General features: G+C 43.1%; 1 long non-coding RNA gene across 2 annotated transcripts in view; it reads left to right on the forward strand.

Moving 5' to 3' along the window:
* Positions 1 to 26,904, forward strand: part of LOC141086534 (uncharacterized) — a 284,209-nt gene that overhangs the window by 81,376 nt on the left and 175,929 nt on the right. The window lies entirely within an intron of this gene.

Genomic DNA, 26,904 nt, shown 5'->3' on the forward strand with positions numbered 1-26,904 from the left:
ATCGGTCTCCCACATACTTAGCTCTCCAGTTCTTTGGGCCAGGGGATCCTATACCTGAGGGTTGGCCCTCTGCCCCAGGGGTTGCTCGTTTAAAGGACAAAATCTTGCAAGATGACCTGCCTTGTAGCAGCGACGACAGATGGGACGTCCGTCCTGGTCATAGCGATCGTTGTTCCTTCCTCGAAGTGGCGGGGCTCTCCTCCTCCGGAGCCACGGGACATCCTCTGGACTGGAAGCAAGCTGGATCTTTTCTTTAGAGGACACCTGCAGGGACTGCACGGTTTTAGCAAGTGCAGCCATCCCTTTGGTCAACTCCTGGACCTGAAGACGCAGCTCTTCTGTAGGATCTTTATCCAGAGTCTGTGCATCAGCCTCCACAGGGATGGAAGGGAAAGATGTTGCTTCCTGATGGTAGGTGATCTCTGGGCACCTAGGGGGCGCTGGACGGCTGTCAGTTGATTCCTGCAGTACCCAAATAGCCCTGTCCTTAAAATCAGCAAAGTCCAGATCAGGGTTTTGAAGGGTTATGATACACAACTGTCCTCTGTGTGTGCTGGATAGAAGTCCTTCAATGAACTGCTCCTTTAACAGTTTATCCTCCTCCTCTTTATCAGTATCCTGCCAGGCCTTCACTTCTCTCTGCGCTACACCCGTTAGCTGTCCAATCAGGATACTCACTTTATGGCTTTCAGACAGAGTGTATACTTTAAACAAACTGCACAGTCTCTTTAAATTCACTCAGGGTATGTGACTCACCCGAGTACTGCGGTAGCCAAGCCGCTCCCGGTATATAGGGCATAGACAGCGGCATTATGGAGACCGCTGCGTCTCTCAAGAACCTTACTTGCACGGCAGACAGCTGTAGCCTATCTCGGGGACTCCTCTCTCCTGAGTCTCGGCTCACTATCCAAGCTCCTGTTGTGCCCTCAAGTCTTAGATGGGAGTAGTGCATTTACAGCCTCCTACTCCTCTGGTGTCTGCTGCAGAACCGTTAGTATGCATACAACCGTGGAGACCAGGCTCCAGTTCATGCGCTCTCACTGGAGACGAGCTCTTCCTCTCAGCTCGATCTCAGCGCTCCTTCCACACGTCTGCACACTTTCACCCTCCTCAGACTAACTGACCACCCTTTCCTCTTAGCCCTCAGATAGCACTCCTCCCCTTAATCCCGGTTCAGAGTTCCCCCTGCTGGCCTGGAGTGGAACTGTGTTGCATGCATAGATTGACTGCGAGAGAGACCCGTCATTGCCTACAAGCCTGCCATTACCCTCCCCTGGAGGAAGGCAAATGTTATGAGCTCATTTTCTCCTTCACCTCTGATGTCTGATGAACTCCCTCTGCTGGTGAAGGGGGGTGGTGAAGCTGATCTGAATGGGAGAGACTCGTCATTAGATCATTTGGAGGATGATTGGACACCTGGAATTACTGAGTGGATATAAGGCTGCCGACGCCCTGCTGGGTTGCTGGTGATACTTCTCTGCTCAGAGCTCTGGCCTCCAGTTAGTCCAGTCTTCTAAAAGCTAAGTTTTGCTCTTCTGTTTTTCCATGAGATTTTGTCTGGTTTGCTTAGTGAATGTGTTCAGCCAGCTCTTGCTGGACTGGCTGGACTCCATTTTTGTCTCTGATCAGTTGCTCTCTTTTGCTCTGTCTCAGAATATACCTGAGTACTGATATAGTGATTTTGAAGTCTAGTGACTTCAGGGCCTTTTGCTATCAGTTGGTTGGTTTTTTGCGCAATAGCAGACAGCAGCTTTTCTGTCCTGTCCTATCTAGTTAGTAAGGGCCCCATCGTTTGCTCAGCCTGTCTTTCAATCTGTGTTTGTGCTTTCTTCTCTTTTTCACCGTCGATACATGTTGGGGGCTGCCTATTGCTTTGGGGTCTGCTCTGGGGCAGTTTAGATTTCCCCTTTCTTTCTTTAGGTTTATGTAGTTCTCCAGCTGTGATCGAGGGGTCTAGGATAACTGTAGGAACCCCCCACCGCTACTGTTAGTTGTGGTGTATAGGATCAGTGGTCTGCAATCTGCTTGCTCCCAACCTCTCGGTTTTCTGGACTTAGCTTTTACTGTTGTTTTCCTCCTCCGGTGACTCAATCATAGCAGCAAAGCCACTGTGACAGCCATACTCCTGGGGGCGCAACAGACACACCGCGGAGGTACTGGCTTGATTGCAGAATATATCTAAAATGACAGTTTACTATGAAGCCCTGTGGTTGCACTTTACAGGAGTATTAATATGTCAACTTTTGGGCTTTTCAGCAGGTTGTATGCTGCCATGCTACCGTATTATTATCTCAAATGGTACACCTTTGGGACTGCGTGTTATAAGTGCCGCTGCCCAAGATTGTTAGTAGCAAAGATGTTAGCTCTGAATGTTGCTGTCACTGGCACATGCTTTATAGTGCATTAATAGTGAAGAAAAAATGTGTAATTCTAAAGCAGCAAGGAATAGAAACCAGTTACACTATATTACTGATCAATTGCAATGAGTTTGTCCCTGTTCCTGTTGGCACTGCTCTTATATTTCCCACACCTTCATCAATTACATCTCTTCATTATTCACAGACAGCTACACTCATCTTCTTCAGTGCTGTGGTTGTCCAACACACACTATTTGAAGTAGTTATCCAATGTTTTAGATATTTCTAAGTCCTATCTCCTTTGCAGAGCTGTGAGCTTTGACATCCTCTCTCTTTCCCGAATTACCAAAAAATTGCTGCTGCATTTCCAGCCTCGGCCATTATACAAGCTATGAAAACCCTCCTGACGGGCTAAACTATACCATCTGATATGATTGCTGCCAATCACCATGGTCAAGCCTGCGCGCCTGCACCTAAGATATTGTGACCCTTTAACGACTGATGCAATTATCTGCTTTGTGTAAAATGGTAACTGGAATATTTTAAGTGATTTATGCAAATTGAATCTCAAATTGTTTATGTTCACTGGGCCAGGTGAAGTTCATAAAATTTGACATGAATGTGATTTGCAGCAATTTGATTAGCTTATATCTAATCTAAACCCTCAAAGACCATTGTTAAAATGGTTGATCTTGAAATCAGATGTTTCCACAAAATAATATAATATGTAACTTACAGTATCAGTGACTTTTATCATAATTCATATAATTTAGGGCGTTATCTTGGACTTTTTCCCTTTGTTGTCATGTTCATTGACAGCAGCTCTCCACAGTTAGGCACTAGGGATCCAGCTGTCAATCATCATGACATCGTCAGTGACAAAGAAGAGCGAACGACAAGTAACTGCTCAGTTGACGTGAAATCACAGAAGGCAGAAGAATTACCTCCAGGTGGCGGCAGCACAGACAGGTGCTAGCAACTAACTCCCTGTAAGTGCTTAGCCCCATAGAGAAAAAACCTCCTGGATAACCTATTTCAATGATCGCTTGTGTCAGCCCAATGTCCATATTGTTCCACAAGATTTAGAAAGGAGGGGGCAGAATTTTTAGTCTAGTCTTTATCTGGAAGAAACATTTTTCTTTATCAAACATTAAAAAAGAACTTTAAGACATGTAATATAAAAGAAGCATTTTTATTGTTGCTACTTATAGATGTATATGGTGGCATACAATGGTATTTATGATGACTGCAGAAAATACCAGGATGATCACCAGCAGCATGATGAAGGGTCACCACAATTGGTGGTGAAGCCAAATCCTGTAATGTTTGTCATAACTCGTGTGAGTAGTCTTCGGGTTAACTTTCCATCTTTTCTCTTCAGTTCACAGCTCTTCTGCACACTTAGGTTCATGGTATTGAGGGTGAATAAAGTTTTTCAAATTCAACCCATTAGTGATCCAGAGGAAGGCGAAAGAAAAACCCCTATAAGTTATGTGTGAGGTAATTGTCCTCATGTAGGGGAAAAAAATTCCTTCCTGACTCCAAATTTGGCAATCGGAATTAATCCCTGGATTTACCCATGTCCTGTCTATGAGGATATCTTAAGTGTGCCAACGGTCGTATCTGGAGGACAACCTGAAAATTGTCTTTTTTCTTACAGAAAGTTATTAACCCATCGGGATAAGTCACATCCAGGTTTAGCCTTGAGAACGCCCACTAGAGGTTTGAGCAAGCTTTCCTATTTTCAGCTCAGGGACCATCATGGGTTTTCAAAGGCTTCAAGTCAAGTCCGATCTATGGTCCACTATTCCTCGCATTACAGGCTGCATGAGTCCTGTGAAGGTATTCTTCATAGAAACGCGAGATAGGGACACCATAAGAGGTTGTTTTAGTATTTCATGGAATTTATCATTGAGCGTTGTGATGTAATCTCAGGAATGGTCTGTGGAGTTCCTGGGGGCGCAACTTGCATTTCACTGGCTTCCAGCATAATTATTCCAGAGGGGTCTGGAGTACAGGCTTCTGCTCTGATGGCTGTAGAAAGAAAATATCATATTTGACAATTGTTTCTATTGCTGCTTAACATTTAAACATTTTACATGAGTCTTAACGGCAAAAGACTGGGAACTAATTCATTAACAAGCTGTTCACGAGCCTTACTGAAGGGGCGAGACAGAGTAAGATGCGCCTAATTTATTAAGAACAATATGCCACTTAAAGAATTAGGCTCATTTTATCACTGGTGTGCACCTTCTTGCGACTTAACAGAAATCTTACTCCTAGCAAGCACTTGAGTACTTTTCTGTCATAAGATACAACACTAAATTGGCGGACATTTTGAAAAATGTATCGCCACTCCTTGTCACGCCCATGCATTACTCATTTTTGGCGGATGTGGTTGAGACTCATATGCTACCTTTCATAGTGTTTTACAGCAGAAAGTTGGTGAGACAAAACAGGGTAAATGTTTCCTATGTGCCTATGTAGTTACAGAGCCTGGTATAAAGGGTGGGGGTATTTTAAGGGCTTCCAGATCCTCCCAATCTATGTGCTGGAAAAAGGGATGTTGTCTAATGCAGCCATTTATTCCCAGTCGCCTGCTTGGGTCCTCGCACAGTAGCTGTAAAGAAGAAGAAATTCTATAGTTAGTATCTGGATATAAAATATGATGTCAATACTATATGTGATGCTCTCCCATTCCGGTGTCGGTTGTATATCTCTGTGTGAGGCTCTAACAGGTGCCCCCATAGTGTTGATAGCATCCTTCCATGCCACCATCATAAATGACAGATTTTCTCCTCTTTAGCTCTACCCATTTCCACTCTGTAATCTCAGATTAATTGGATCATGATCTATTTTTTGGCGACCATTGTAATAAGGAATCAACATAGAGGCTTGAGCTTACAACAATTTCTCTTACTGAAAACTGCTCCATTATGTTGTGTAACATCCCTGTCCTAAGAACTAAGCATCTGCTCCTGCTCACCTCCTCAATGATATTTTTTGTGTCAGAGTCCAAAGAATATGTGGGCACGTCAGACGAATTCCGATAGCAGCTTCGATCTCCTGTTATCATCTGGTACAGGATGATGCCAAAGGAGAACCAGTCAGCAGCTGCATTGTACTTCTTTCCTGTAATGACCTGTAAAGAAGAAGGGAAGACTCCATTACATGCTATAGACAATGACGCTTTGTATGTTTATATACATGAAGCTCCAACTAGTGTTCCTGATGTATAGAGACTATTGAATCCTCCAATGTCCTGTCTCTATCAATCCCACTAAAGATTATTACTCTACGATCCCTACGCTCACCTCTGGAGCCATGTAGCCCGGTGTTCCTGCTCCTCTAGATACTCCATCCATTTTATTGACAGCCAATCCAAAATCAGCAATTTTTAGATGACCGGAGTCAGCAATCAGAACATTATCTGGTTTTAAGTCTCTGTGTAAGAAAAAGTAAATATATTTATCATGGAACATGTATGATTATACAGAGTGTATAGTATATGTAACAAGTAAAATATGATCATCTACTGTTGTTCTGTAGCCAGTCTTCTGGTGAAGAGAAGCACAGAGATGTGACCACAGTTCAACAGAAAATGTGCATGGAGGGGAAGAAATGGATTTACCGATGGATGAAGCCTTTTTTGTGCAGGAACTGGAGGCCTGATGCTACCTCAGCCGCATAGAATCTGTTGGGGAAGAAATAGGGAAAAATTAAGTTTTGGATCTTACAGATGAAGTCATCTATGATGTATGTAATGGGATAAAGGGGACACAGAGTTATCAGCAATGTTGTAATGAGAGCCTATATGTAATGTACTGTGTCATATATAGAAGATTAGAGGCTCCATAGCAATGATCACTCTGGATGGTCCAAATTTGGAAAGAACCCCATTCATCACCAATGGACTGCCTCTGTGGTAAAACACCTCTATTAATGGGACATAAATAGTTATGGTAATGGTATTATGAAAATTTTCATCAAAATCAGCCTAGAATATAGATATAAAACCATTATGCTTACATTGCAGTGCTAAGTGGGAAACATCCTTGTTTTTGTAGGAAGCTCTTCAGGTTTCCTCCAGAAGCATAGTCCATGGCAAAACACCAGTGCTTCTACAAGAAGATGGTGAAGAAACAGTCATTTACATTTTTTCACATATTCTTTAGATAACCTAGAAAAAGTTTGAAAACAACGATGGTTTTACCTTAGTTTGGAAAGTTATGCAGCTGTTCACCAAGAAAGGATTTTCAGGCTTCAGCTGAAGGAGCTTCTTTTCCATTAGGAGTTGTTCATCTGCTCTAGCTGAAGCTCCTTTGGTCACAATCTTTATCGCCAGCACCTTCTTGGTGATGTTATCAAATGCTTTGAAGACCTATATAGGACAGAGACATGGCGTGTCAGTGGCGTGGATGATTCAGTGATAGGCTCAGTTTTATATTTATTTTTATATTATATAATGCAGCAACTTACTTTTCCAAAGGCACCTTCGCCAATCTTGCTCTGAAACGTAAATCTTTTGGCAGAAATAACGTTTTCGTCACTTGAACAGGTCTGAGGGGCAGTGCTCGGTCCTATTGGCATAAAATAACACATTATTGGTTTATATAGAAGTAAATATTGTATGAACGTACAATGAATAAAACAAGCCCCACATTTCCAGGAACTGTTGAGCAGACTGTAAAAAGCTGCTCTAGTGTATGTGCACACGTTGTTTTTCCTGTTTTTTTCTGTGCAGTTTTGTCTTTCAGAGTTTTTGCTGCAGATTTCACATGCAATAAACAGTGGGGAAAATCTGCAGCAAAACCAATGAAAAAAATCAACAAAAATTCAACAAAAACATGGCAAAAACATATTTATTCTGTGGACCATTTCTCCTGCCAGCACATGAGGTTTTGCAGAGGAATTTTCTGCTTAGAACCCTCAATGTGTTCATATATATTAATAAAATATTGATGCTGATAGCAAGAAAGTTTTGGGGAAAAATTGTTTTAAATCAATTAGAATTGCAACTAAAGATAAATATATTAAAAAAAGTTTGCTAATTTCTTTATTTCCAACATCTCCACTTACAGCTCTATAATAAACCTATCTGTGATTTATAATTGCCTTATTTATAGAAAGCCTTTTTGTCCTACCTGGCCTTGGTTCCTCTTCCTCCCTTGCCTTCGAACCGCTATTTTTAGGCCTTTTTATGGACCCACATGAGCCATCTTCTTCCCTCTTTCTCTTTTCTCCTCCTTTACTGAGGTCTTTACCATGTACCTTATCAGGACATGGTCTCTTGTTTGTAGGCTCCAGTGATTTCGACCCATCTCTTTGCATCTCTCGGTCTCCATGATGCTCTTCAGAATATGTTCTTTTATTTGATGGTCTTGATGTTTTAGACCCATTCTCACTTGCCTTCATATCCCCATGTACCTTCTCGGGACATGGTCTTTTTTTTTCTGGTCCAGACGACATTGACCCATCTCTATGTCTTTTCCTCTGTCCATCTGATTTAGGGCCTTCTTTGTTTTCTTTAGAGAACCCCATTTCAAGAATATCGCAGTGTCAATAGACGCGCAACCGTTCACAGCAATCGCTAGTTGAACAGTGACCCGAATGTTGTCTGAATTCCATTTTAGAACCATGTGATGTCATAGAAAGCATTGTTGCCTCACAGCTCTGGTGGGTGCCCATCATGTATATTGTGACCACTGACCCATTATGATGTAAACACATAACATATGCATAATGAATGAGAACCTTATATGGATATTTCTAGTTATAGAATTTACCTTTATTATATGGTATGAGAGATGTAATATGGATGAACATGGCTGGGCTCCATGTCTGCGCGGTCTTACATGGTGTCAGTTTTGAATACAGTATATGAATTATTTGGTTTACTGTATGCTAGCTCTGTCTTTTGTGGTCTTTAAATAGGAAAAAAAGGAGCCAAATGTGGTTTATCCACACTGCTGGTAGGCAGTGAAGATATAATTGGAATATAATAAAGGATTTTTTATTTCATGTTATTTAGTCAACGCAATTCAAAGTCGTTCCACACTTCTTCCTCAGAACACAAGCTGTAGATCGTTGCTGGGCTGGATGTCTGGAGGGTCTTACACGGTGTAGTTTTTAAATACATTATATGGATTATTTGGCTTATTGTATGTTACCTCTGTTTTTGGTGGTATTCCACATAGATGTAATGTCGCATTGCATCAAGGGATACCACTTTGTATCTTCTAAAGTAAACCATTTGAAGATAAAAGTTGCAATCTCTGACATGGTGCACAGGCCTATACAGGCAGTAGACATCACGTCACAGGATACAACCTGTAATGTAGTTTTTAATTAATTTTTTTGATTAATTTTCTTTTTAATTTATAATGTCTTGATTACATGTTGGCTTCTTCCATCTAATATTTCGATGAATTACATGAGATTAGAAAATTTGCTCCTTTATGTCTGGAATTATGTCTGTAGTTGGGGAACGTTCCGGGGTGACAATTTAGTGAAACCTCGGGAGATGCAGCCTGCAGGGCACTTATATTCCGTATCCAGTACAGAGTGGAATTATTCATTAAACACATTTTCCACTGTTAGGAACGAGGACTCACAATGCTCTAAAATGCCTAAAATAACAAACAAAGTAGATACTCAATTTCTTACCCTTCCCAGTTCAAGAGGTGGCTGTAAGAATTTTGGTTGCATCAGTGACGTCACGTCGACAGCTCACGTCATTGCTGTAAGTAATCACTGGCCATATATCAAAAGGAAAAACCAGATTTGGCTCACCACTGATATCTAATATATATATATCCACCATCACATGAGATTCCGAATATTCAGAAACCCCATCAGCTAGGGATCTTACTATAGTTCCATTAAAACAAGGTCCTGAACTCTCCAGTAAAATCATTCCTCTTTATATGAAATCCATTTAAATTATCTCCATGGCAGAATGGTGAAATATCGTTGACTCTTTTCTACCAACTGGTCTTAATTGTAACTTATCACAGAGTGACCGACAGTTTATAAAACCGCTAACTTCTCCCCTCCAATGACATCACTTAGTTAAGAGTATGCAAATATTATTATGTGAATATTAAATATATTTAAACCCCATTGGAAAATACATGAAGATGCTTTATTGACAGTAGAAATAATTATATTTGACAGATATACATTAGATTGCTGTGGATATTTAATCCTAGTGGTGATCTTGTGTTGAATTTCATGATCCACAGACCTCAGTGCTTCAGTTTTAATCGTCGTTTTCCTCCAATCCTCTCCCCGTCTGGGTCTCTTAACCTTATAAATACAAAGAAGGAGAAAGTGTTCAGGGTGTTCAGGCTTCCTGTATGGAACTGTGAGAAGTGCTTTGCCGCATGTATTAGCATGTTTTTTTTTGTTTTATTTTTATATCAGAAATAGGTTCTGCAATTTTACTTTTCAATTTTCTAGTAGTACAACCATTGCACATAAGATCACACTGTGTACGTAATATTACATGAAGTGTCGCAATTGATAAAGTAATTAATCTGAAATGTCTTTGAGTCCCTGTTTCTTATTATGTCAGCGTATTTCCATACAGTGCATTTACTCCCTCCCCATTTAAAAAAAAAAAAAAAAAAAACCTTCTGGGATAACCAAGTTTTACAAAATTGGCTTTTATTCTCAGATTAGGCGACAAAGATTTTCCTTTTTTTTTTTTACCAATCTATGTTTAATTTTTTTTTGGTGTATAGATAAAAGGCTTAGGTAACATCGATTTCTCTTGGCCCTAATCATCTCTCCATAGGAAATAGTGCAGATAGTATGTCTGGGAGGACAACTAAGGGTTTGTGCACACAGTGCGGATTCTGCTGCGGATCCGCAAGCAATGTACAGTGCAATGTTAATGAATGTAATTAAAGAACCTCAGTGCACATGCTGTGGATTTTGCCGCTCGGATTTGCTGCGGATTTAAATCCTCAGCATGTCAATTCTTTCTGTGGATTCCGCAGCGGTTTGACACCTGTTCCATTGTACAGGTGTCAAAATGCAGGGGCAAACCACAGGCAAATCCGCAGGTAAAACGCAGGTCATTTTACCTGTGGATTTACCTTCAAATCCGTGTGGAAAAATCCCCCGGTGAATCCGCACTGTGAGCACTCACCCTAACTGTCCCTACAATGGTATTACATGAAAAAGATTTTCTACAAATAGTAGTTTATACTTTTTGGTGATTTCTATCACCCATCAAGAACAAATTACAGGTATTGCCATTCATGTATAGTGTGAAATCTGACACGGCCGTTCCATCGCCTGGTATATCTAACCAGGAGCAAAAAGTAGAAGATGTCAATAGTTTGTACAATAGTGTAAGTGTCTTGTTATCTTTTACCTTCTCTTCATATCAATTACATTTATTGGCGAGGGGACTACATTTTGGGCCTTGAAAGCAGATTAGTGACATACATACAGCATAATGTTTGCATCGGCCACCCAGTATTATGTGATCCCGTGTGCAGCAAGTGGCCCCCTGGGGAGAGCAAGATGGTTAACTGTTGCCCCTTCACTTACATATGTAATCATAAAATGTTTAGATATATGTAGTAACAGAAATTTAAAAGAAAACTAGGTTCCCTACAATAATGGATAAATGGTTTAATTTAACTTTTGGGGTGACAAATTCCCTTTAACCCCTTAATGTCCAATGATGAATATATCTGACATTGGATGTGTCATGATCTGACAGTTTTAAATTGCACTGGGTGAACATTTTTTTACTTTGGAAAGTTCCAAGGTGTCTTGACTGTCCCCGGTGGGGGTTAGTGGTATCGCACTTTAGGTTTTTTGTGCACGTAATTAGGTATCAGGTGTGACACCCTATAAAGGTGTGCTAGGGGTGTGCAATCACTGCCTGTGATATTGTGAGATTGGTGTCATTCTGAGTTTGAGAGCCTGGTGGAAGGATGGAGCTGGTGAGGAGTCCTGCGCTGCTTAGCCAGGAGGGACGTGTGTCAGCTATGGTGTCTGGACGAAGGGCTGGCATGGCGTGGTGGGGTCGCAGTGATGGTGTCGGCGGGAAGTGTCTGCATGGACTGGTGGTGTGGCGACTATGGAGAGTGGCACTCACCATGTGGGACTTGGCTGCTGAGCTGGACTCAAGCATGCTTGACTTCGTGGCAGAAGCTGGACTCATCTTGGGGACTCTGTTACTAAGCAGCAGCAACTGGTGGTGGACTCTGCTCCATGGCTGCACTAAGGTGAAGGATCCGGTTATGGTGATGGATCCGGGTGGAGGAGAAGATGCACACAGGTGGTGGGCTCTGTTGCTAGGAGCGTACGCAACAGAGCAAAGCTAAGTGGTGTTTCCCCTGTATTGTCTTCTTTCCTCATGTGTGTTGTTAGTGCAGTGGTGGGATTAGTCTCCGCACCGACCTATTCCCTAGTGAGGGTTTAGGGTCAGGGTGAACAAGGGTTTTAAGGTACGCGTGCGGCGACAGGTGCGGAGCCTGTATAGGGAACGTAAGGAGTGCAGGGACACTGGCTCAGGGGAGCTTAGGAGGTCTCCACGTCCCCCATTCCCTATCGCAGGGCCCACCATTGTTAAAGTTTCCCAGGTTCCCCCTTTATTATTTAAATTCGCCTTACTGGAGGCGGGGTTTCCAGAATGTTTGTATAACGTGTAATACCTAAATTCGCCAGGTGGAGGCGGCGTATCCACCTGCACGTTTTATTATTTAAATGCGCCCCACTGGAGGCGGTGTATCCAGGGTCACGTGTGTTATGGGTTCGCCTTGCGGTATCCGCTGCGCCCAGAGACACGTGACCATGACAGGATGGCTCCGCCTGTTTACTGCGGGCTCCTGCGACGAGACCGCACCTTTTCTGGCACATGACAGCTGATTTGATCAGCTGTCATGTGCCACTTAGCAACCGCAGGTGGAATTGCGATCCACTCACGGCTGTTAACATGTTAAATACCTCTGTCAAACACTGAATGCGGCTTTTAACATGCACTCACTGGAAAAGTGTCAGTTGTGTATTACCGGTGGGCACAATGGCAATGCCCAGGCAATCACTTTGACTTGACAGTGGGAACAATCTCCTTTCCTTGACATACTGACTCAAGATGTGCAAAGTGTGGGTGTGTATGTTTAAGACACAAAATTTACATCCCCGTACTGGTGTGAATGATGTACAGCGCTGCAGAATATGTTGGCACTTTGGGAGCGAGAGGATATAATCACATTCAGATAGAGTTGAGTCAAACGAGTTGGTGTCATGTCGGACGCTATTCACACCACAGCGTCCGGCAGGCAGAGGTAGTTCCACCTCCGTCCACTATAGCCTCAGTGGCGCCGGCTTGATCTTCAGGCTCTCGGGGGTTAACCTTGCTGGAGACCAGGTTGGATGTTTAGTCACGCCCACTGTCTTTAAATAGTCATGCTGGCCTATGGGCGTCGCCGATTATAGCTTGTGTTTCATACCAAGTGGTTCCGGTCTGGAGTGGAGGTGTTGAAGAGAGAGAGATTCGTATCTGGTGGCGTATGATCCGTTGTTATCCTTTCTCCTTCCCATATTTGTGTTTAGTTGTGCCCTGTTCACATTACTGTATATTCCTGTGTGCTTGCGGCGCAATTTGTGTGGGGGCTTTGGTGGTGTATCTCCTCACTGGGTGGAGGGTTGAGGGTTAAGTGCAGGGCTGAGCAGGAGATAAGGAAAGGTTGGAGGCTCAGGCATTTGCACCATCAGCAAAAACCCTGGGTTGAGGGTCAGACAGGGTTTTCCCTAGTTAAAGGGACATCACAGGGGCCCCGGGTATTTCAGCCTTAGTTGAACTAAGCCCCGCAGGACATTATAATCGGCCCACATTTTTCAGGAGTCCATGGATCCCTTAGATTCCATAACCCGCCAGTTGGCGGCGCTGTCCTTACAGGTCTCCGAGTTGAAAGGGGCAGTTCAGCAGCAGGGCCTGGTAGTAGCAAAGGTGCAAACGGCATCTGCAGGTATCGGTGCAGAGCCGAAGATCCCGTTGCCAGAACGATTTTCAAGGGATCGCAGCAAATTTGTCGTATTTCGGGAGGCCTGCAAGTTATACTTCCGCATGCGCCCTATCTCCTCAGGTAATGAGGCTCAGCGGGTAGGGCTGGTGTTGTCATTACTGAGTGGTGACCCCCAAGCATGGGCATTCTCCTTACCAGCTGACTCTGCTACATTTCATTCTGTCGATAATGTTTTTTCTGCCCTCGGGCTCATTTACGATGATCCTGACAGACTGGCTCTAGCGGAATCTAAAATCCGCGCCCTCCACCAGGGGGAGCGCTTGGCAGAGGATTATTGTTCGGAATTTCGCCGTTGGGCCGTAGACACACAGTGGAATGACCCAGCACTGCGGAGCCAGTTTATTCATGGGGTATCAGGGAAGGTTAAACAAGCCCTCCTGATGTATGAGACTCCGGCATCGTTGGAGTCTGCCATGAGTTTGGTGATACGTATTGACCGCCGTTTTTGTCAGGGGGCACAGGAGACGCTTCCTCTGGGGGAAAGCAGAGGTGCAAGTGTGGTTGAAGTAGATGAGTCCACTGAACCTATGCAGATTGCTGGCATGGCACAGGTTAAGCTCCGCGTTCCGGGATTCCGGAAGCCCGGAGCATGTTTCTACTGTGGTAAAAGAGGTCATTATGTTAACGTTTGCCCTGTACTACCTAAGAGGGTCACTCCGGCGGAAAACTGTTAAGCTCAGAGGGTATGGAGGAGGCCCAACTGAGCGTATGCATATCCTCCATGATGGTATCTCAATGTATGCTCCCTGCCAAGGTTATTATCGCAGGCCGAGAGCTACCAATATCAGTGTTTGTGGATAGCGGTTCCGCCACCAATCTCATAGATGAGGAGTTTGCACACACCGCCGGGTTTAAGATTGAAAAACTTCCTCACCCCATACAGGTGGTGACCATTAATGCTGTTCCCCTCCCTCAAGGGGAGATTACGGAGTTTGTGGCAGAGGTGAAACTCCACATTGGGGTCCTACATTCTGAGTCGGTTACATGTAGGGTCCTCCGTAATCTCCCAGCACAAATGGTCCTGGGTTTTCCATGGTTGTCCAGGCACAACCCGGTAATTGATTGGAAAACTCAGGACATAGTCCAATGGAGTGGTTTCTGCCAAGACAATTGCTTGGCCACATGTGTGTCCGCCGTGACGCCTAGCCTGCCGGAGGCTTTGCAGGATTTCGCGGATGTTTTCTCTGAGAGGAGAGAAATTAGTCCAGCTCACCGCACTGCCTTGCTGGTAGGATCCAGATCCTGCGTACGGATTTGACTAGGCAGTCAATCAATAATAGGAAAGAAAAAAGAAGTTCCAGCGCCAGGAATGGAAAATTAAAAATCCATTTTATTGTGCCATTGCATATTAAAATTCCAGCAGGTACAGCATATCTGTCGGATGACTGCAGAACAACGCGTTTCGACGCCTCAGGTCTTAATCATGTTCTGACATTAAATGCAACCAACTTCCTTTTTTTGGATTCTCCCACCTGAAAAAATCAGAAGCACATATGTCGACTGCTCCAAAGCAGCTCCTGCTATTGTAATTGTGGGAGTATCAAACAAAGTAGGAAAGAAAACAGTCAGTATAGACAACACAACATAAACGACATACATAATTTAAAAGGGAGATATATATACTCCTGATGTAAGGTAACAAAGATGAATATAAAGAATAATTACAATGACATATTCCAAAATACATATCACATATTCAAATCCTATACATAATATTCTATAATTATACCACAATGGGGAAAGAGAGAGGAAAAAAAAAAAAACACCTATTCCCCTTTTTTCTCCTTTCTCTTCTTTTCTTATCTCTTTTCCTCTACCAAGAATGGATCCCAAATTAGGAGGGCCCCAATCAAAAATAAAAAACAATCAATATATATAATATTACAAGCCCTAAATGGGAGAATGAAACGAACATATTCAATAATGCAATACAAGATCTTGTCGACTATTCATTCCATCTGGATATCTAGTGCCCAGGGTGAAGATCCAGAAGGATTCCCTATTCAAGAGTTTCCTTCTGTGGTCTCCACCCCGAATCGGTCTGTGCACCTGTTCTATTCCCATGAAATGAAAGCCGCTAACATCCCCTTTGTGAACTGTGGCAAAATGCTTTGATACTGCAGAAACCGCAACAGCATTGTGATTAGACACATCTGAGAGATGCCTCCTGATTCTAACCTTCAAGGGTCCCGTGGTGCAACCAGTGTATTGAATATTACAAATATTGCATGTTATTAAATATACAATATAAGAAGAATTACAATTTATTAAGTTTTTAATGGTAAATGTTTTTTTATTTACTATAGAAAAAAATGTTTTTCCTTTTTGTACAAAATTACAGGTTTTACATCTAGCTGCACCACATTTGTAAAAACCCTTTAGTGTGATCCAGGAGGATCCCTCCGTCTGGCCACTGTCACTTGTAAAAAGACTAGGGGAAAGAATAGTACTAAGTGTAGGTGCCCGTTTAGCAACATACCTAATACTATTCTGAATCACCTGTTTTAAAATAGGGTCCTCATTAAGAATTGGTAAGTATTTTTTCACAATACTAGTAACAGTATTAAACTGATTACTATAATTGGTTGAAAAGACAATATTGTTATTAGATTTATTTTTCATATAAGATGATTTATTTTTAAACAATAAGTCTTCCCTGTTCATTTCCCTTACAATTGATTTATCTCTTTTGAGACTCCAAGGACGATACCCCCTCTTGGAAAGCCTGTTACAAACCTGACTTTCTTCCCTAATATAATCACTGGATTGGGAACAGTTTCGTTTTGTTTGAATCAATTCTCCTACCGGAATATTATTCTTGGTCTGTGCCGCATGGCAGGAATCTGCCGTTAAAATGGAATTAGTGGCAGTAGGTTTGCGGTAAGGAGTGATTATGACAACATCCGAATCACTAATAGATAGGGTCACGTCCAGAAAATTCATTGTAGTCAAATGATGATAAGAGGTAAATTTTAAGTTAAATTCATTAGTATTCAAATATGAAACAAACCCCTGTATACTATCCTCTGGACCACACCAAATCATCAGCAGATCATCCAGATATCTGCCATACCATAGCAGGCATTTGGAAAATGGGTTCTCATTCGAATATAGGAAATCCTCCTCCCACCTCGCCATAACAATATTTGCAAGGGAGGGGGAGAAGCAAGCTCCCATACTAACTCCTCTGCACTGCAAATAAAAATTTTTGTCAAAAGAAAAATAATTTTGCTTTAGGAGAAAATCAATAGATGAGACTATAAAATCTTTTAAACAGGTGTCATAGTCACTAAATCTGTCTAGATGTTGAGATAGACAGCGTAATGCAACATTATGAGGTATAGATGGATATAAAGAAATTACGTCGCATGAGAGCCAAGAGTAATAGGATTTCCAACAAAAATTGTCCAGAGCTTTAACAACCTCTTTGGTATCCCTGATATAACCTGGTATATCAAGAATCAAAGGTTGAAGAAAATGATCTATCCAGCCTCCCAAATTCTCCCCCAATGAGCCAATGCCTGAAACTATTGGTCTCAGTGGGGGAGGAAATACATTTTTATGAACTTTTGGGAGACAATGGTAAATCGGAACCACAGGGTTTTTATTAAATAAAAAATCCTTAGTTTTCTCATTAATAGCACCCACACAGACCCCCTCCTCTAGACATTTCAACAATAAATTATTATAATGTCTAGTGGGGTCCTGATCTAACTCTATGTAGGTGTCTACATCTTGTAGGTCCTGAAGTATCAATTTTTTATATAGACCTGAGTTCAATAGTACAATGGCCCCCCCCCCTTGTCAGCTTCCCTGATTATGAGATCAGGGTTAAGTTTTAACTCTTTCAGGGCTAATCTTTCCCTGTGTGTTAAATTATCTTTAGGTGGGACCATTGTATCGTTCAACTCTATGAGTTCAGTAACAACAAGTTCCTGGAACAAATCCAGTATTGGGGGTCGTGATTGTACCGGGTAATATTCCCGATTAGAAAGTACAGGTTGAGTAAACATAGTAGGTTTAATTGAGGCAGTATCACAATTAACAGAAAGGAGTCTGAGATCCATTATGGCCTTCTGTTCACAAAAGGAAAAAAAAGTGTTATTACAATTAGGAGTGACTATATCAGCATTAGCATTGACATCAAGATCCTGTGGGGAGATCCCATTATTATTATCAAAAAAATGACGTTTTAATGTAATATTACGTGCAAATTTATTCAAGTCCAAAATAGTCTGAAAAATGTTGAAATTTATATTGGGGGCAAATCCCAAACCCCTACTCGGCAAGGAAATCTGCTCTTCAGATAGCACGTAGCTGGACAAATTCCACACGGGAAGAGTTAATGTCTCTGATGTTGGTGATATACAGGAAAAGCAATGTTTCTGATGTTTCCTACCTGCTCTTCTGGTACGTTTTTTGACTTTTTTTGGAACACTTGTGCTGGATTCTTGTTTTTATATTGTTTAGATCTTGTAGTGATGCCAGATATATTTAATGAGGAGTTGGAAAGATCAGTTGCTCCATCTGAAATGGAGGGCAGAGATGTATCACCAGTAGAGTCAAAGTTGTCAAGGTTGACTCGATTAAAACTGGAGTGACGTCTCCTAATAATCGATCTGGGTTTATAATTCCAGGTGTAAATCTCATTTTTGGTATAGTCTGTGGAGTCTCTCATAAACTTCTTCTTTTTAATATCCATAATATTACTCTCCAATTTTGACAATTTAGTTTGTATTTTGTCATAGGAGGTTTTATATGACTCCAAGTTGTTATATTTCTTGAGAGAGTCCTTTATATTAAGTATGTTAGACTTTGTCTGTACCAATTCCAATTCCTCCTGTTTAACAATTAAATGCATCAATTTAATGGAACAGTCACTTAGTATATTATTCCAGTTTGTAATGAACTCAGTGTTGTATTTAGTAGTGGGAAATTTTCTTTAACGTAAACCTCTAGGTATCATACCTTTGTCAATGTATGTCTTTAAAGAGGTAAAGTCCCACCATATCTTGAGTTCTTTGACCATGTTCCGTTCAAGATCCAGCATGTGTTCTTGAAATAAGTCCTGTTCAGATGATGGCAATGCATTTTCCGTTGCATTAAAAATTGATGCCAATTTGGAAAGTCTATTGGTATATTCATCTTGATCCATAAAAGAAAAAGGAGAAAAAAGGGGAATAGGTGTTTTTTGTTTTTTTTTTCTCTCTTTCCCCATTGTGGTATAATTATAGAATATTATGTATAGGATTTGAATATGTGATATGTATTTTGGAATATGTCATTGTAATTATTCTTTATATTCATCTTTGTTACCTTACATCAGGAGTATATATATCTCCCTTTTAAATTATGTATGTCGTTTATGTTGTGTTGTATATACTGACTGTTTTCTTTCCTACTTTGTTTGGTACTCCCACAATTACCATAGCAGGAGCTGCTTTGGAGCAGTCCACACATGTGCTTCTGATTTTTTCAGGTGGGAGAATCCAACAAAAGGAAGTTGGTTGCATTTAATGTCAGAACATGATTAAGACCTGAGGCGTCGAAACGCGTTGTTCTGCAGTCATCCGACAGATATGCTGTACCTGCTGGAATTTTAATATGCAATGGCACAATAAAATGGATTTTTAATTTTCCATTCCTGGCGCTGGAACTTCTTTTTTCTTTTCTCTGAGAGGGGTTGCTCAGAACTGCCTCCACATCGAGCCTATGACTGTGTGATTAGGTTAACCCCTTCACTACCAAGGGTGGTTTGCACGTTAACTACCGGGCCAATTTTTACAATTCTGACCACTGTACCTTTATGAGGTCATAACTCTGGAACGCTTCCATGGATCCCGGTGATTCTGACATTGTTTTCTCGTGACATATTGTACTTCATGTTAGTGGTAAAATTGCATTCAAATAACTTGCGTTTATTTGTGAAAAAAACGGAAATTTGGCGAAAATTTTGAAAATTTTGCAATTTTCCAACTTTGAATTTTTATGCCCTTAAATCACAGCGATACGGCACACAAAAAACTTAATACATAACATTTCCCACATGCTTACTTTACATCAGCACAATTTTGGAACCAAAATTTTTTTTTGTTAGGAAGTTATAAGGGTTAAAAATTGACCAGCGATTTCTCATTTTTGCAACACCATTTTATTTTTAGGGACCACTTCACATTTGAAGCCACTTTGAGGGGTCTATATGATAGAAAATACCCAAAAGTGACACCATTCTAAAAACTGCACCCCTTAAGATGCTTAAAACCACATTCAAGAAGTTTATTAACCCTTTAGGTGCGTCACAGGAATTTTTTGAATATTAAAAAAAAAATGAACATTTAACTTTTTTTCACAAAAAAAATACTTCAGGTTCAATTTTCTTTATTTTACCAAGGGTAACAGGAGAAATTGGACTGCAAAAGTTATTGTGCAATTTGTCCTGAGTACGCTGATACCTGATATGTGGGGGGGAACCACTGTTTCGGCGCATGGCAGACCTCAGTAGGGAAGGAGCGCCGTTTGACTTTTTCAATGCAAAATTGGCTGGAATTCAGATAGGACGCCATGTCGCGTTTGGAGAGCCCCTGATGTACCTAAACAGTGAAAACCCCCCAAGTGACCCCATTTTGGAAACTAGACCCCCCAAGGAACTTATCTAGATATGTGGTGAGAACTTTGAACCCACAAGGGCTTCACAGAAGTTTATAACGTACAGCGGTACAATTAAAAAATCATATTTTTTCCACAAAAATGATCTTTTCACCCCCAATTTTTATTTTTCCAAGGGTAATAGGACCCTAAAAGTTATTGTGCAATTTGTCCTGAGTACGCTGATACCCCATATGTGGGTGTAAATGACTATTTGGGCGCATAGCAGAGCTCGGAAGGGAAGCAGCGCCATTTGACGTTTTTGGCTAGATTTGAGATCGGACACCATGTCGCGATTGGAAAACCCCTGATGTACCAAAACAGTGGAAACCCCCCACAAATGACACCATTTTGGAATCTAGACCCCCCAAGGAACTTATCTAGATGTGTGGTGAGAACTTTGAACCCCCAAGGGCTTCACAGAAGTTTATAGCGTACAGCAGTACAATTAAAATATCATATTTTTTCCACAAAAATGATCTTTTCACCCTCAATTCTTATTTTTCCAAAAGTAACAGGACCCTAAAAGGTATTGTGCAATTTATCCTGAGTACGCTGATACCCCACATGTGGGGGTAAACCACTATTTGGGCGCATGGCAGAGCTCGGAAGGGAAGCAGCGCCATTTGACGTTTTTGGCTGGAATTGAGATCGGACACCATGTCGCGTTAGGAGAGCCCCTGATGTACCAAAACAGTAGAAACCCCCCACAAATGACACCATTTGGGAAACTAGACCCCCCAAGGAACTTATCTAGATGTGTGGTGAGCACTTTGAACCCCCCAGTGCTTCACTGAAGTTTATAACGTCCGGGCGTGAAAATAAAAAAATCGTATTTTTTCCACAAACATCATCTTTTAGTCCCCATTTTTTTATTTTCCCAAGGGTAACAGGAGAAATTGGACCCCAAAAGTTGTTGTCCAATTTGTTCTGAGTACGCTGACACCCCATATGTGGGAGATAACTACTGTATGAGGACACGTCGGGGCTCGGAAGGGAAGTAGTGACGTTTTGGAATGCAGACTTTGATGGAATGGTCTGTGGGTGTCATGTTGCCTTTGGAGAACCCCTAATGTACCTAAACAGTGGAAACCCCCCACAAATGATCCCATTTTGGAAACTAGACCCACTAAGGAATTTATCTAGATGTGTGGTGAGCACTTTGAACCCCCAAGGGCTTCACAGAAGTTTGTAATGCCCAGGCATGAAAATAAAAAAATCGTATTTTTTCCACAAACATGATCAATTAGTCCCCAATTTTTTTATTTTCCCAAGGGTAACAGGAGAAATTGGACCCCAAAAGTTGTTGTCCAATTTGTCCTGAGTACGCTGATACCTCATATGTGGGAGAAAACTACTGTATGGGCACACGTCGGGGCTCGGAAGGGAAGTAGTGACGTTTTGGAATGCAGACTTTGATGGATTGGTCTGCGGGTGTCATGTGCGTTTGGAGAGCCCCTGATGTACCTAAACTATTGAAACTCCCCACAAGTGACCCCATTTTGGAAACTAGACCCCCCACGGAGCTTATCTAGATGTGTGGAGAGCACTTTGAACCCCCAAGTGCTTCACAGAAGTTTATAACGCCTGGGCGTGAAAATAAAAAAAACATTTTTTTCCGCAAAATTATATTTTTGCCCCCAATTTTTTTATTTTCCTAAGGGTAACAGGAGAAATTGGACCCCAAAAGTTGTTTTGTAATTTGTCCTGAGTAGGCTGATACCCTACATGTGGGGGTAAAACACTGTTTGGGCGCATGGCAGAGCTTGGAAGGGAAGGAGCACCATTTGACTTTTTCAACGCAGAATTGGCTGGAATTGAGATCAGACGCCATGTTGCCTTTGGAGAGCACCTGATGTGCCCAAACAGTGGAAACCCCCCAATTATAACTCCAACCCTAACCTCAACACACCCCTAACCCTAATCTGAGCCCTAGCCCTAACCCTAGCCCTAACCCTAACCCTAACCCTAACCCTAACCCTAGCCCTAACCCTAGCCCTAACCCTAGCCCTAACCCTAGCCCTAACCCTAACCCTAGCCCTAACCCTACCCTAACCCTAGCGGGAAAATGGAAATAAATACATTTTCTTTTAGTTTTATTATTTTTCCCTAACTAAGGGGGTGATAACGGGGGGTTTGATTTACTATTTATGGCGGTTTTTATGTTTGGTGGCTGTCGCACGCTAAAAGACGCTTTTTATTGTAAAAATAGTTTTCGCATCACCACATATTGAGAGCTATAATTTTTCCGTATTTTGACCCACCGAGTCATGTGAGGTCTTATTTTTTGCGGGACGAGTTGACGTTTTTATTGGTACCATTTTCGGGCACGTGACATTTTTTGATCGCTTTTTATTTCAATTTTTGGGACGCAGAATGAACAAAAACCAGCGTTTCATGAATTTCTTTTGGGGGGGTGCGTTTACACAGTTCCGCGTGCGGTAAAATTGATAAAGTGGTTTTATTCTTCGGGTCAGTACGGTTACAGCGATACCTCATTTAGGTCGTTTTTTTATGTTTTGTCGGTTTTTTGCAATGAAAACAATTTTATATAAAAAATAATTATTTTTGTATCGCTTTATTCTGCGAGCTATAACTTTTTTATTTTTTTGCGGATGATGCTATATGGCAGCTCGTTTTTTGTGGGACAAGATGACGTTTTCAGCGGTACCATGGATATTTGTATGCGTCTTTTTGATCGCGCGTTATTGCACTTTTTGTTCGGTGGTATGATAATAAATCATTGTTTTTTGCTTTGTTTTTTATTTTTATTTTTTAAGGGGTTCGCTAAAGGGGTTAACTAATGGGACAGTTTTATAGGGCAGGTCATTACGGACGCGGCGATACCAAATATGTGTACTTTTATTGTTTTTGGGTTTTTTTATTTTGAAAAAATGGATTTATTGGGGAATATATTTTTTTTTTTTTACTAATTTATTTAGCGATTTTTTTTTAATTATTTTTAACACTTTTTTTTTTTTTTTTTTTTTACTTTATTACCTTGTCCCAGGTGGGACATCACTGTCCTGTGACAGATCGCTGATCTGTCCCATCACAGATCACTGTGACAGATCAGCGATCTGTCACAGGCACTGCTGCAGACTTCCTCATGCCTGCGCTTTGCAGGCACTGAGGAAGCCAGCTTCCTCAGGCCCCCGAAGGCCCCCGTCGCCATCTTGGATTCGGGGGCCTGGAGGAAAGGAGCCCCCCGCAGCAGCGCTGCACATTGCGCTGCCGTGGGGGGCTCGGGGAAGCACGGAGGGAGCCCCCTCCCTGCCGATGCTTCCCTTTAACCCCCGGTACACCGCGATCGCGTTTGATCGCGGTGTGCAAGGGGTTAACGTGTCGGGGGCGGTCCGTGACCGCCCCTGACACATTGTGCCGGGTGTCAGCTATGATAATTAGCTGACACTCGGCCGCGATCAGCGGCGCTCACCACGTGGGCGCCGCTGATCGCGATGACGTAATATTCCGTCCATGGTAATTAGGTCCATGGTCACATGGACGGAATATTACGTCAATTGTAGGTAAGGGGTTAAAACCCGGGGCCGAATTACCTAAGGCCAGGATGTTTAATATCTCTGGTCCTGAGAGACAAGCTCTGAAAGACTATATCGCGGAGAGTCTGAGCAAAGGGCACATCCGGCCTTCGTCCTCGCCTGTAGCCGCGGGGTTTTTCTTCATTAAGAAAAAAGATGGGGGGTTACGCCCGTGTCTGGATTTCCGAGAATTAAACCAGATTACTATCCGTGATCCCTACCCAATGCCGTTGATCCCGGATTTGTTCAACCAGGTAGCGGGGGCGAAATGGTTTTCCAAGCTGGACCTCAGGGGGGGGTATAACCTCATAAGGGTCCGTCAGGGGGATGAGTGGAAGATGGCGTTTAACACTCCTGAGGGTCATTTCGAGAGTCTGGTTATGCCGTTTGGGTTGACAACCGCGCCTGCCGTTTTCCAACATTTTATTAATGATGTATTTGCTCATGTCCTGGGGAGATTTGTGATTGTATACCTGGATGATATCCTCGTTTTATCGAGCGATCGGGACACTCATTTGGAGCATGTCAGGCAGGTGTTACAGTTACTCCGGGAGAATCAGCTCTATGCTAAGCTGGAAAAATGTTTATTTTTTGTTCAGGAGTTGCCCTTTTTGGGATATATTGTGTCCGCAGCCGGGTTTAAAATGGACACCGCGAAGGTGCAAGCGGTGCTGCAATGGGAGAGGCCGGAGAGTCTGAAAGCACTCCAGCGGTTCCTTGGGTTTGCAAATTATTATAGAAAATTTCTAAAACACTTTTCGACTATCGCTAAACCGCTCACGGACATGACAAAAAAAGGTGCCGATCTGGCTAGCTGGCCTGAGGTGGCTATACGTGCATTTGAGCGTCTGATGAATAGTTTTGCTTCAGCCCCCATTCTGGTGCAACCAGACGTGTCTAAACCTTTTGTGGTGGAGGTTGATGCGTCGGAGGTGGGAGTGGGGGCAGTACTGTCTCAAGGCTCGTCCTTGAGCGAGATGCATCCATGCACCTACTTCTCCAAGAAGCTGTCCCCGGCCGAACGGAATTATGATATCGGCAACAGGGAGTTGTTGGCCATCAAATTGGCTTTTGAGGAATGGCGACACTTCTTGGAGGGGGCGGCTCACCAGGTCACAGTCATCACCGACCATAAGAATCTGCTCTATCTGGAGTCGGCCAAGCGTCTGTCTCCTAGGCAGGCCCGCTGTGCATTGTTTTTTACTCGTTTCAATTTTCTGGTGACTTACCGTCCCGGGGCTAAAAACACCAAGGCGGATGCTTTGTCTAGGTGTTTTCCGGGGGGAGAACCTCGGGAAGAGCCGGTACCCATCCTCCAGGAAGGAGTAGTGGTCTTGGCTCTCACGACTGAGGTAGAGGCGGAGATTGCCGAGGCCCAAGAAGAGGTACCGCCAGGACTTCACGCCAACAAATCATTTGTACCCCTGCATCTTTGGCTTAAGGTGTTGATGGAACATCACGACTCGGTACTGGCTGGTCATCCAGGGGTGAAGGGCACCTTAGAGCTGGTATCGCGTCGTTTCTGGTGGCCCAAAATCCGGCAGGACGTGGTTTCATACGTGGCAGCTTGCATCACGTGCGCGAGGGCTAAGTCACCCCGAACCCCGTCCTGCTGGCACGCTTCAGCCTCTGGGGGTACCCAATAGGCCATGGACAGAAATCTCCATGGATTTCATCACTGACTTGCCAGCCTCGGCGGGGAACACTGTCATCCTGGTGGTGGTTGACCGTTTTTCTAAGATGGCGCATTTTGTGGCATTGTCTTCATTGCCCAATGCTAAGACGTTGGCTCAGGTATTTGTGCAGGAGGTGGTCAGACTCCACGGAGTTCCGTCGGACATAGTATCTGATAGGGGTACGCAATTTGTAGCGAGGTTTTGGAAAGCTTTTTACTCACGTTTGGGGATCAAGTTGTCACATTCATCGGCGTTTCATCCACAGTCTAATGGACAAACTGAGCGCATGAACCAAAATCTAGAGCAGTATTTACGATGCTTTGTGCCCGACAACCAGGAAGAGTGGTCTACTTTCCTTCCTCTGGCCGAATTCGCATTAAATAATCACCGCCAAGAGTCATCGGGAGAGTCTCCGTTCTTTTGTGTTTACGGTCAACATCCTCAGTTTTGTACCTTACGTCAGGGTGACTCGGGGGGTGTCCCGGAGGAGGACCAGCTAGGAGCCCAATTGTCATCGGTCTGGAGGAGGGTGAAACAGCGTTTGTTGAGCATGAGTGCTAGGTACAAACGGGTGGCTGACAGTAGACGCGTGCCAGGTCCGGACCTGTGTGTGGGTGAATGGGTGTGGTTAGCGACGAAGAACATAAAACTCAAAATTCCATCTTTAAAACTGGGTCCAAGGTTTATTGGGCCTTTTAGGATTTCTGCCATCATTAACCCAGTGGCTTATCGGTTGGAACTTCCTGCGGGGTACAAGATACACAACGTGTTTCACAGGGCTTTATTGAAAAAGGTGGTAGGCTCGGTGGACACGACGCCGATGCCACCTCCAGTCATGGTGGATGGCGATTTAGAGTTTGAGGTCGCCAAGGTAGTGGACTCTCGAGTAGTACGCCGTACTCTTCAGTATTTGGTGCACTGGCGGGGGTATGGTCCGGAGGAGAGGTCTTGGGTTCCAGCCTCAGACATACATGCGAATCGGCTGGTCAGTTCCTTTCACCATCGTCATCCGGACAAGCCGGGTCCTATGAGTCTTGAGGGTCCGGGGGTCCCTCCTAGAAGATGGGGTAATGTCATGTCGGACGCTATTCACACCACAGCGTCCGGCAGGCAGAGGTAGTTCCACCTCCGTCCACTATAGCCTCAGTGGCGCCAGCTTGATCTTCAGGCTCTCGGGGGTTAACCTTGCTGGAGACCAGGTTGGATGTTTAGTCACGCCCACTGTCTTTAAATAGTCATGCTGGCCTATGGGCGTCGCCGATTATAGCTTGTGTTTCATACCAAGTGGTTCCGGTCTGGAGTGGAGGTGTTGAAGAGAAAGAGATTCGTATCTGGTGGCGTATAATCTGTTGTTATCCTTTCTCCTTCCCATAATTGTGTTTAGTTGTGCCCTGTTCACATTACTGTATATTCCTGTGTGCTTGCGGCGCAGTGCAGTTTAAGTTCTCCCTGTCTGTCATTATTTGTGTGGGGGCTTTGGTGGTGTGTCTCCTCACTGGGTGGAGGGTGGAGGGTTAAGTGCAGGGCTGAGCAGGAGATAAGGAAAGGTTGGAGGCTCAGGCATTTGCACCATCAGCAAAAACCCTGGGTTGAGGGTCAGACAGGGTTTTCCTTAGTTAACGGGACATCACAGGGG

This window comes from Dendrobates tinctorius, unplaced genomic scaffold (assembly GCF_039654945.1).
Source record: "Dendrobates tinctorius isolate UK_male_01 unplaced genomic scaffold, ASM3965494v1 ptg000032l, whole genome shotgun sequence".
Classification (NCBI taxonomy): Eukaryota; Metazoa; Chordata; class Amphibia; order Anura; family Dendrobatidae; genus Dendrobates; species Dendrobates tinctorius.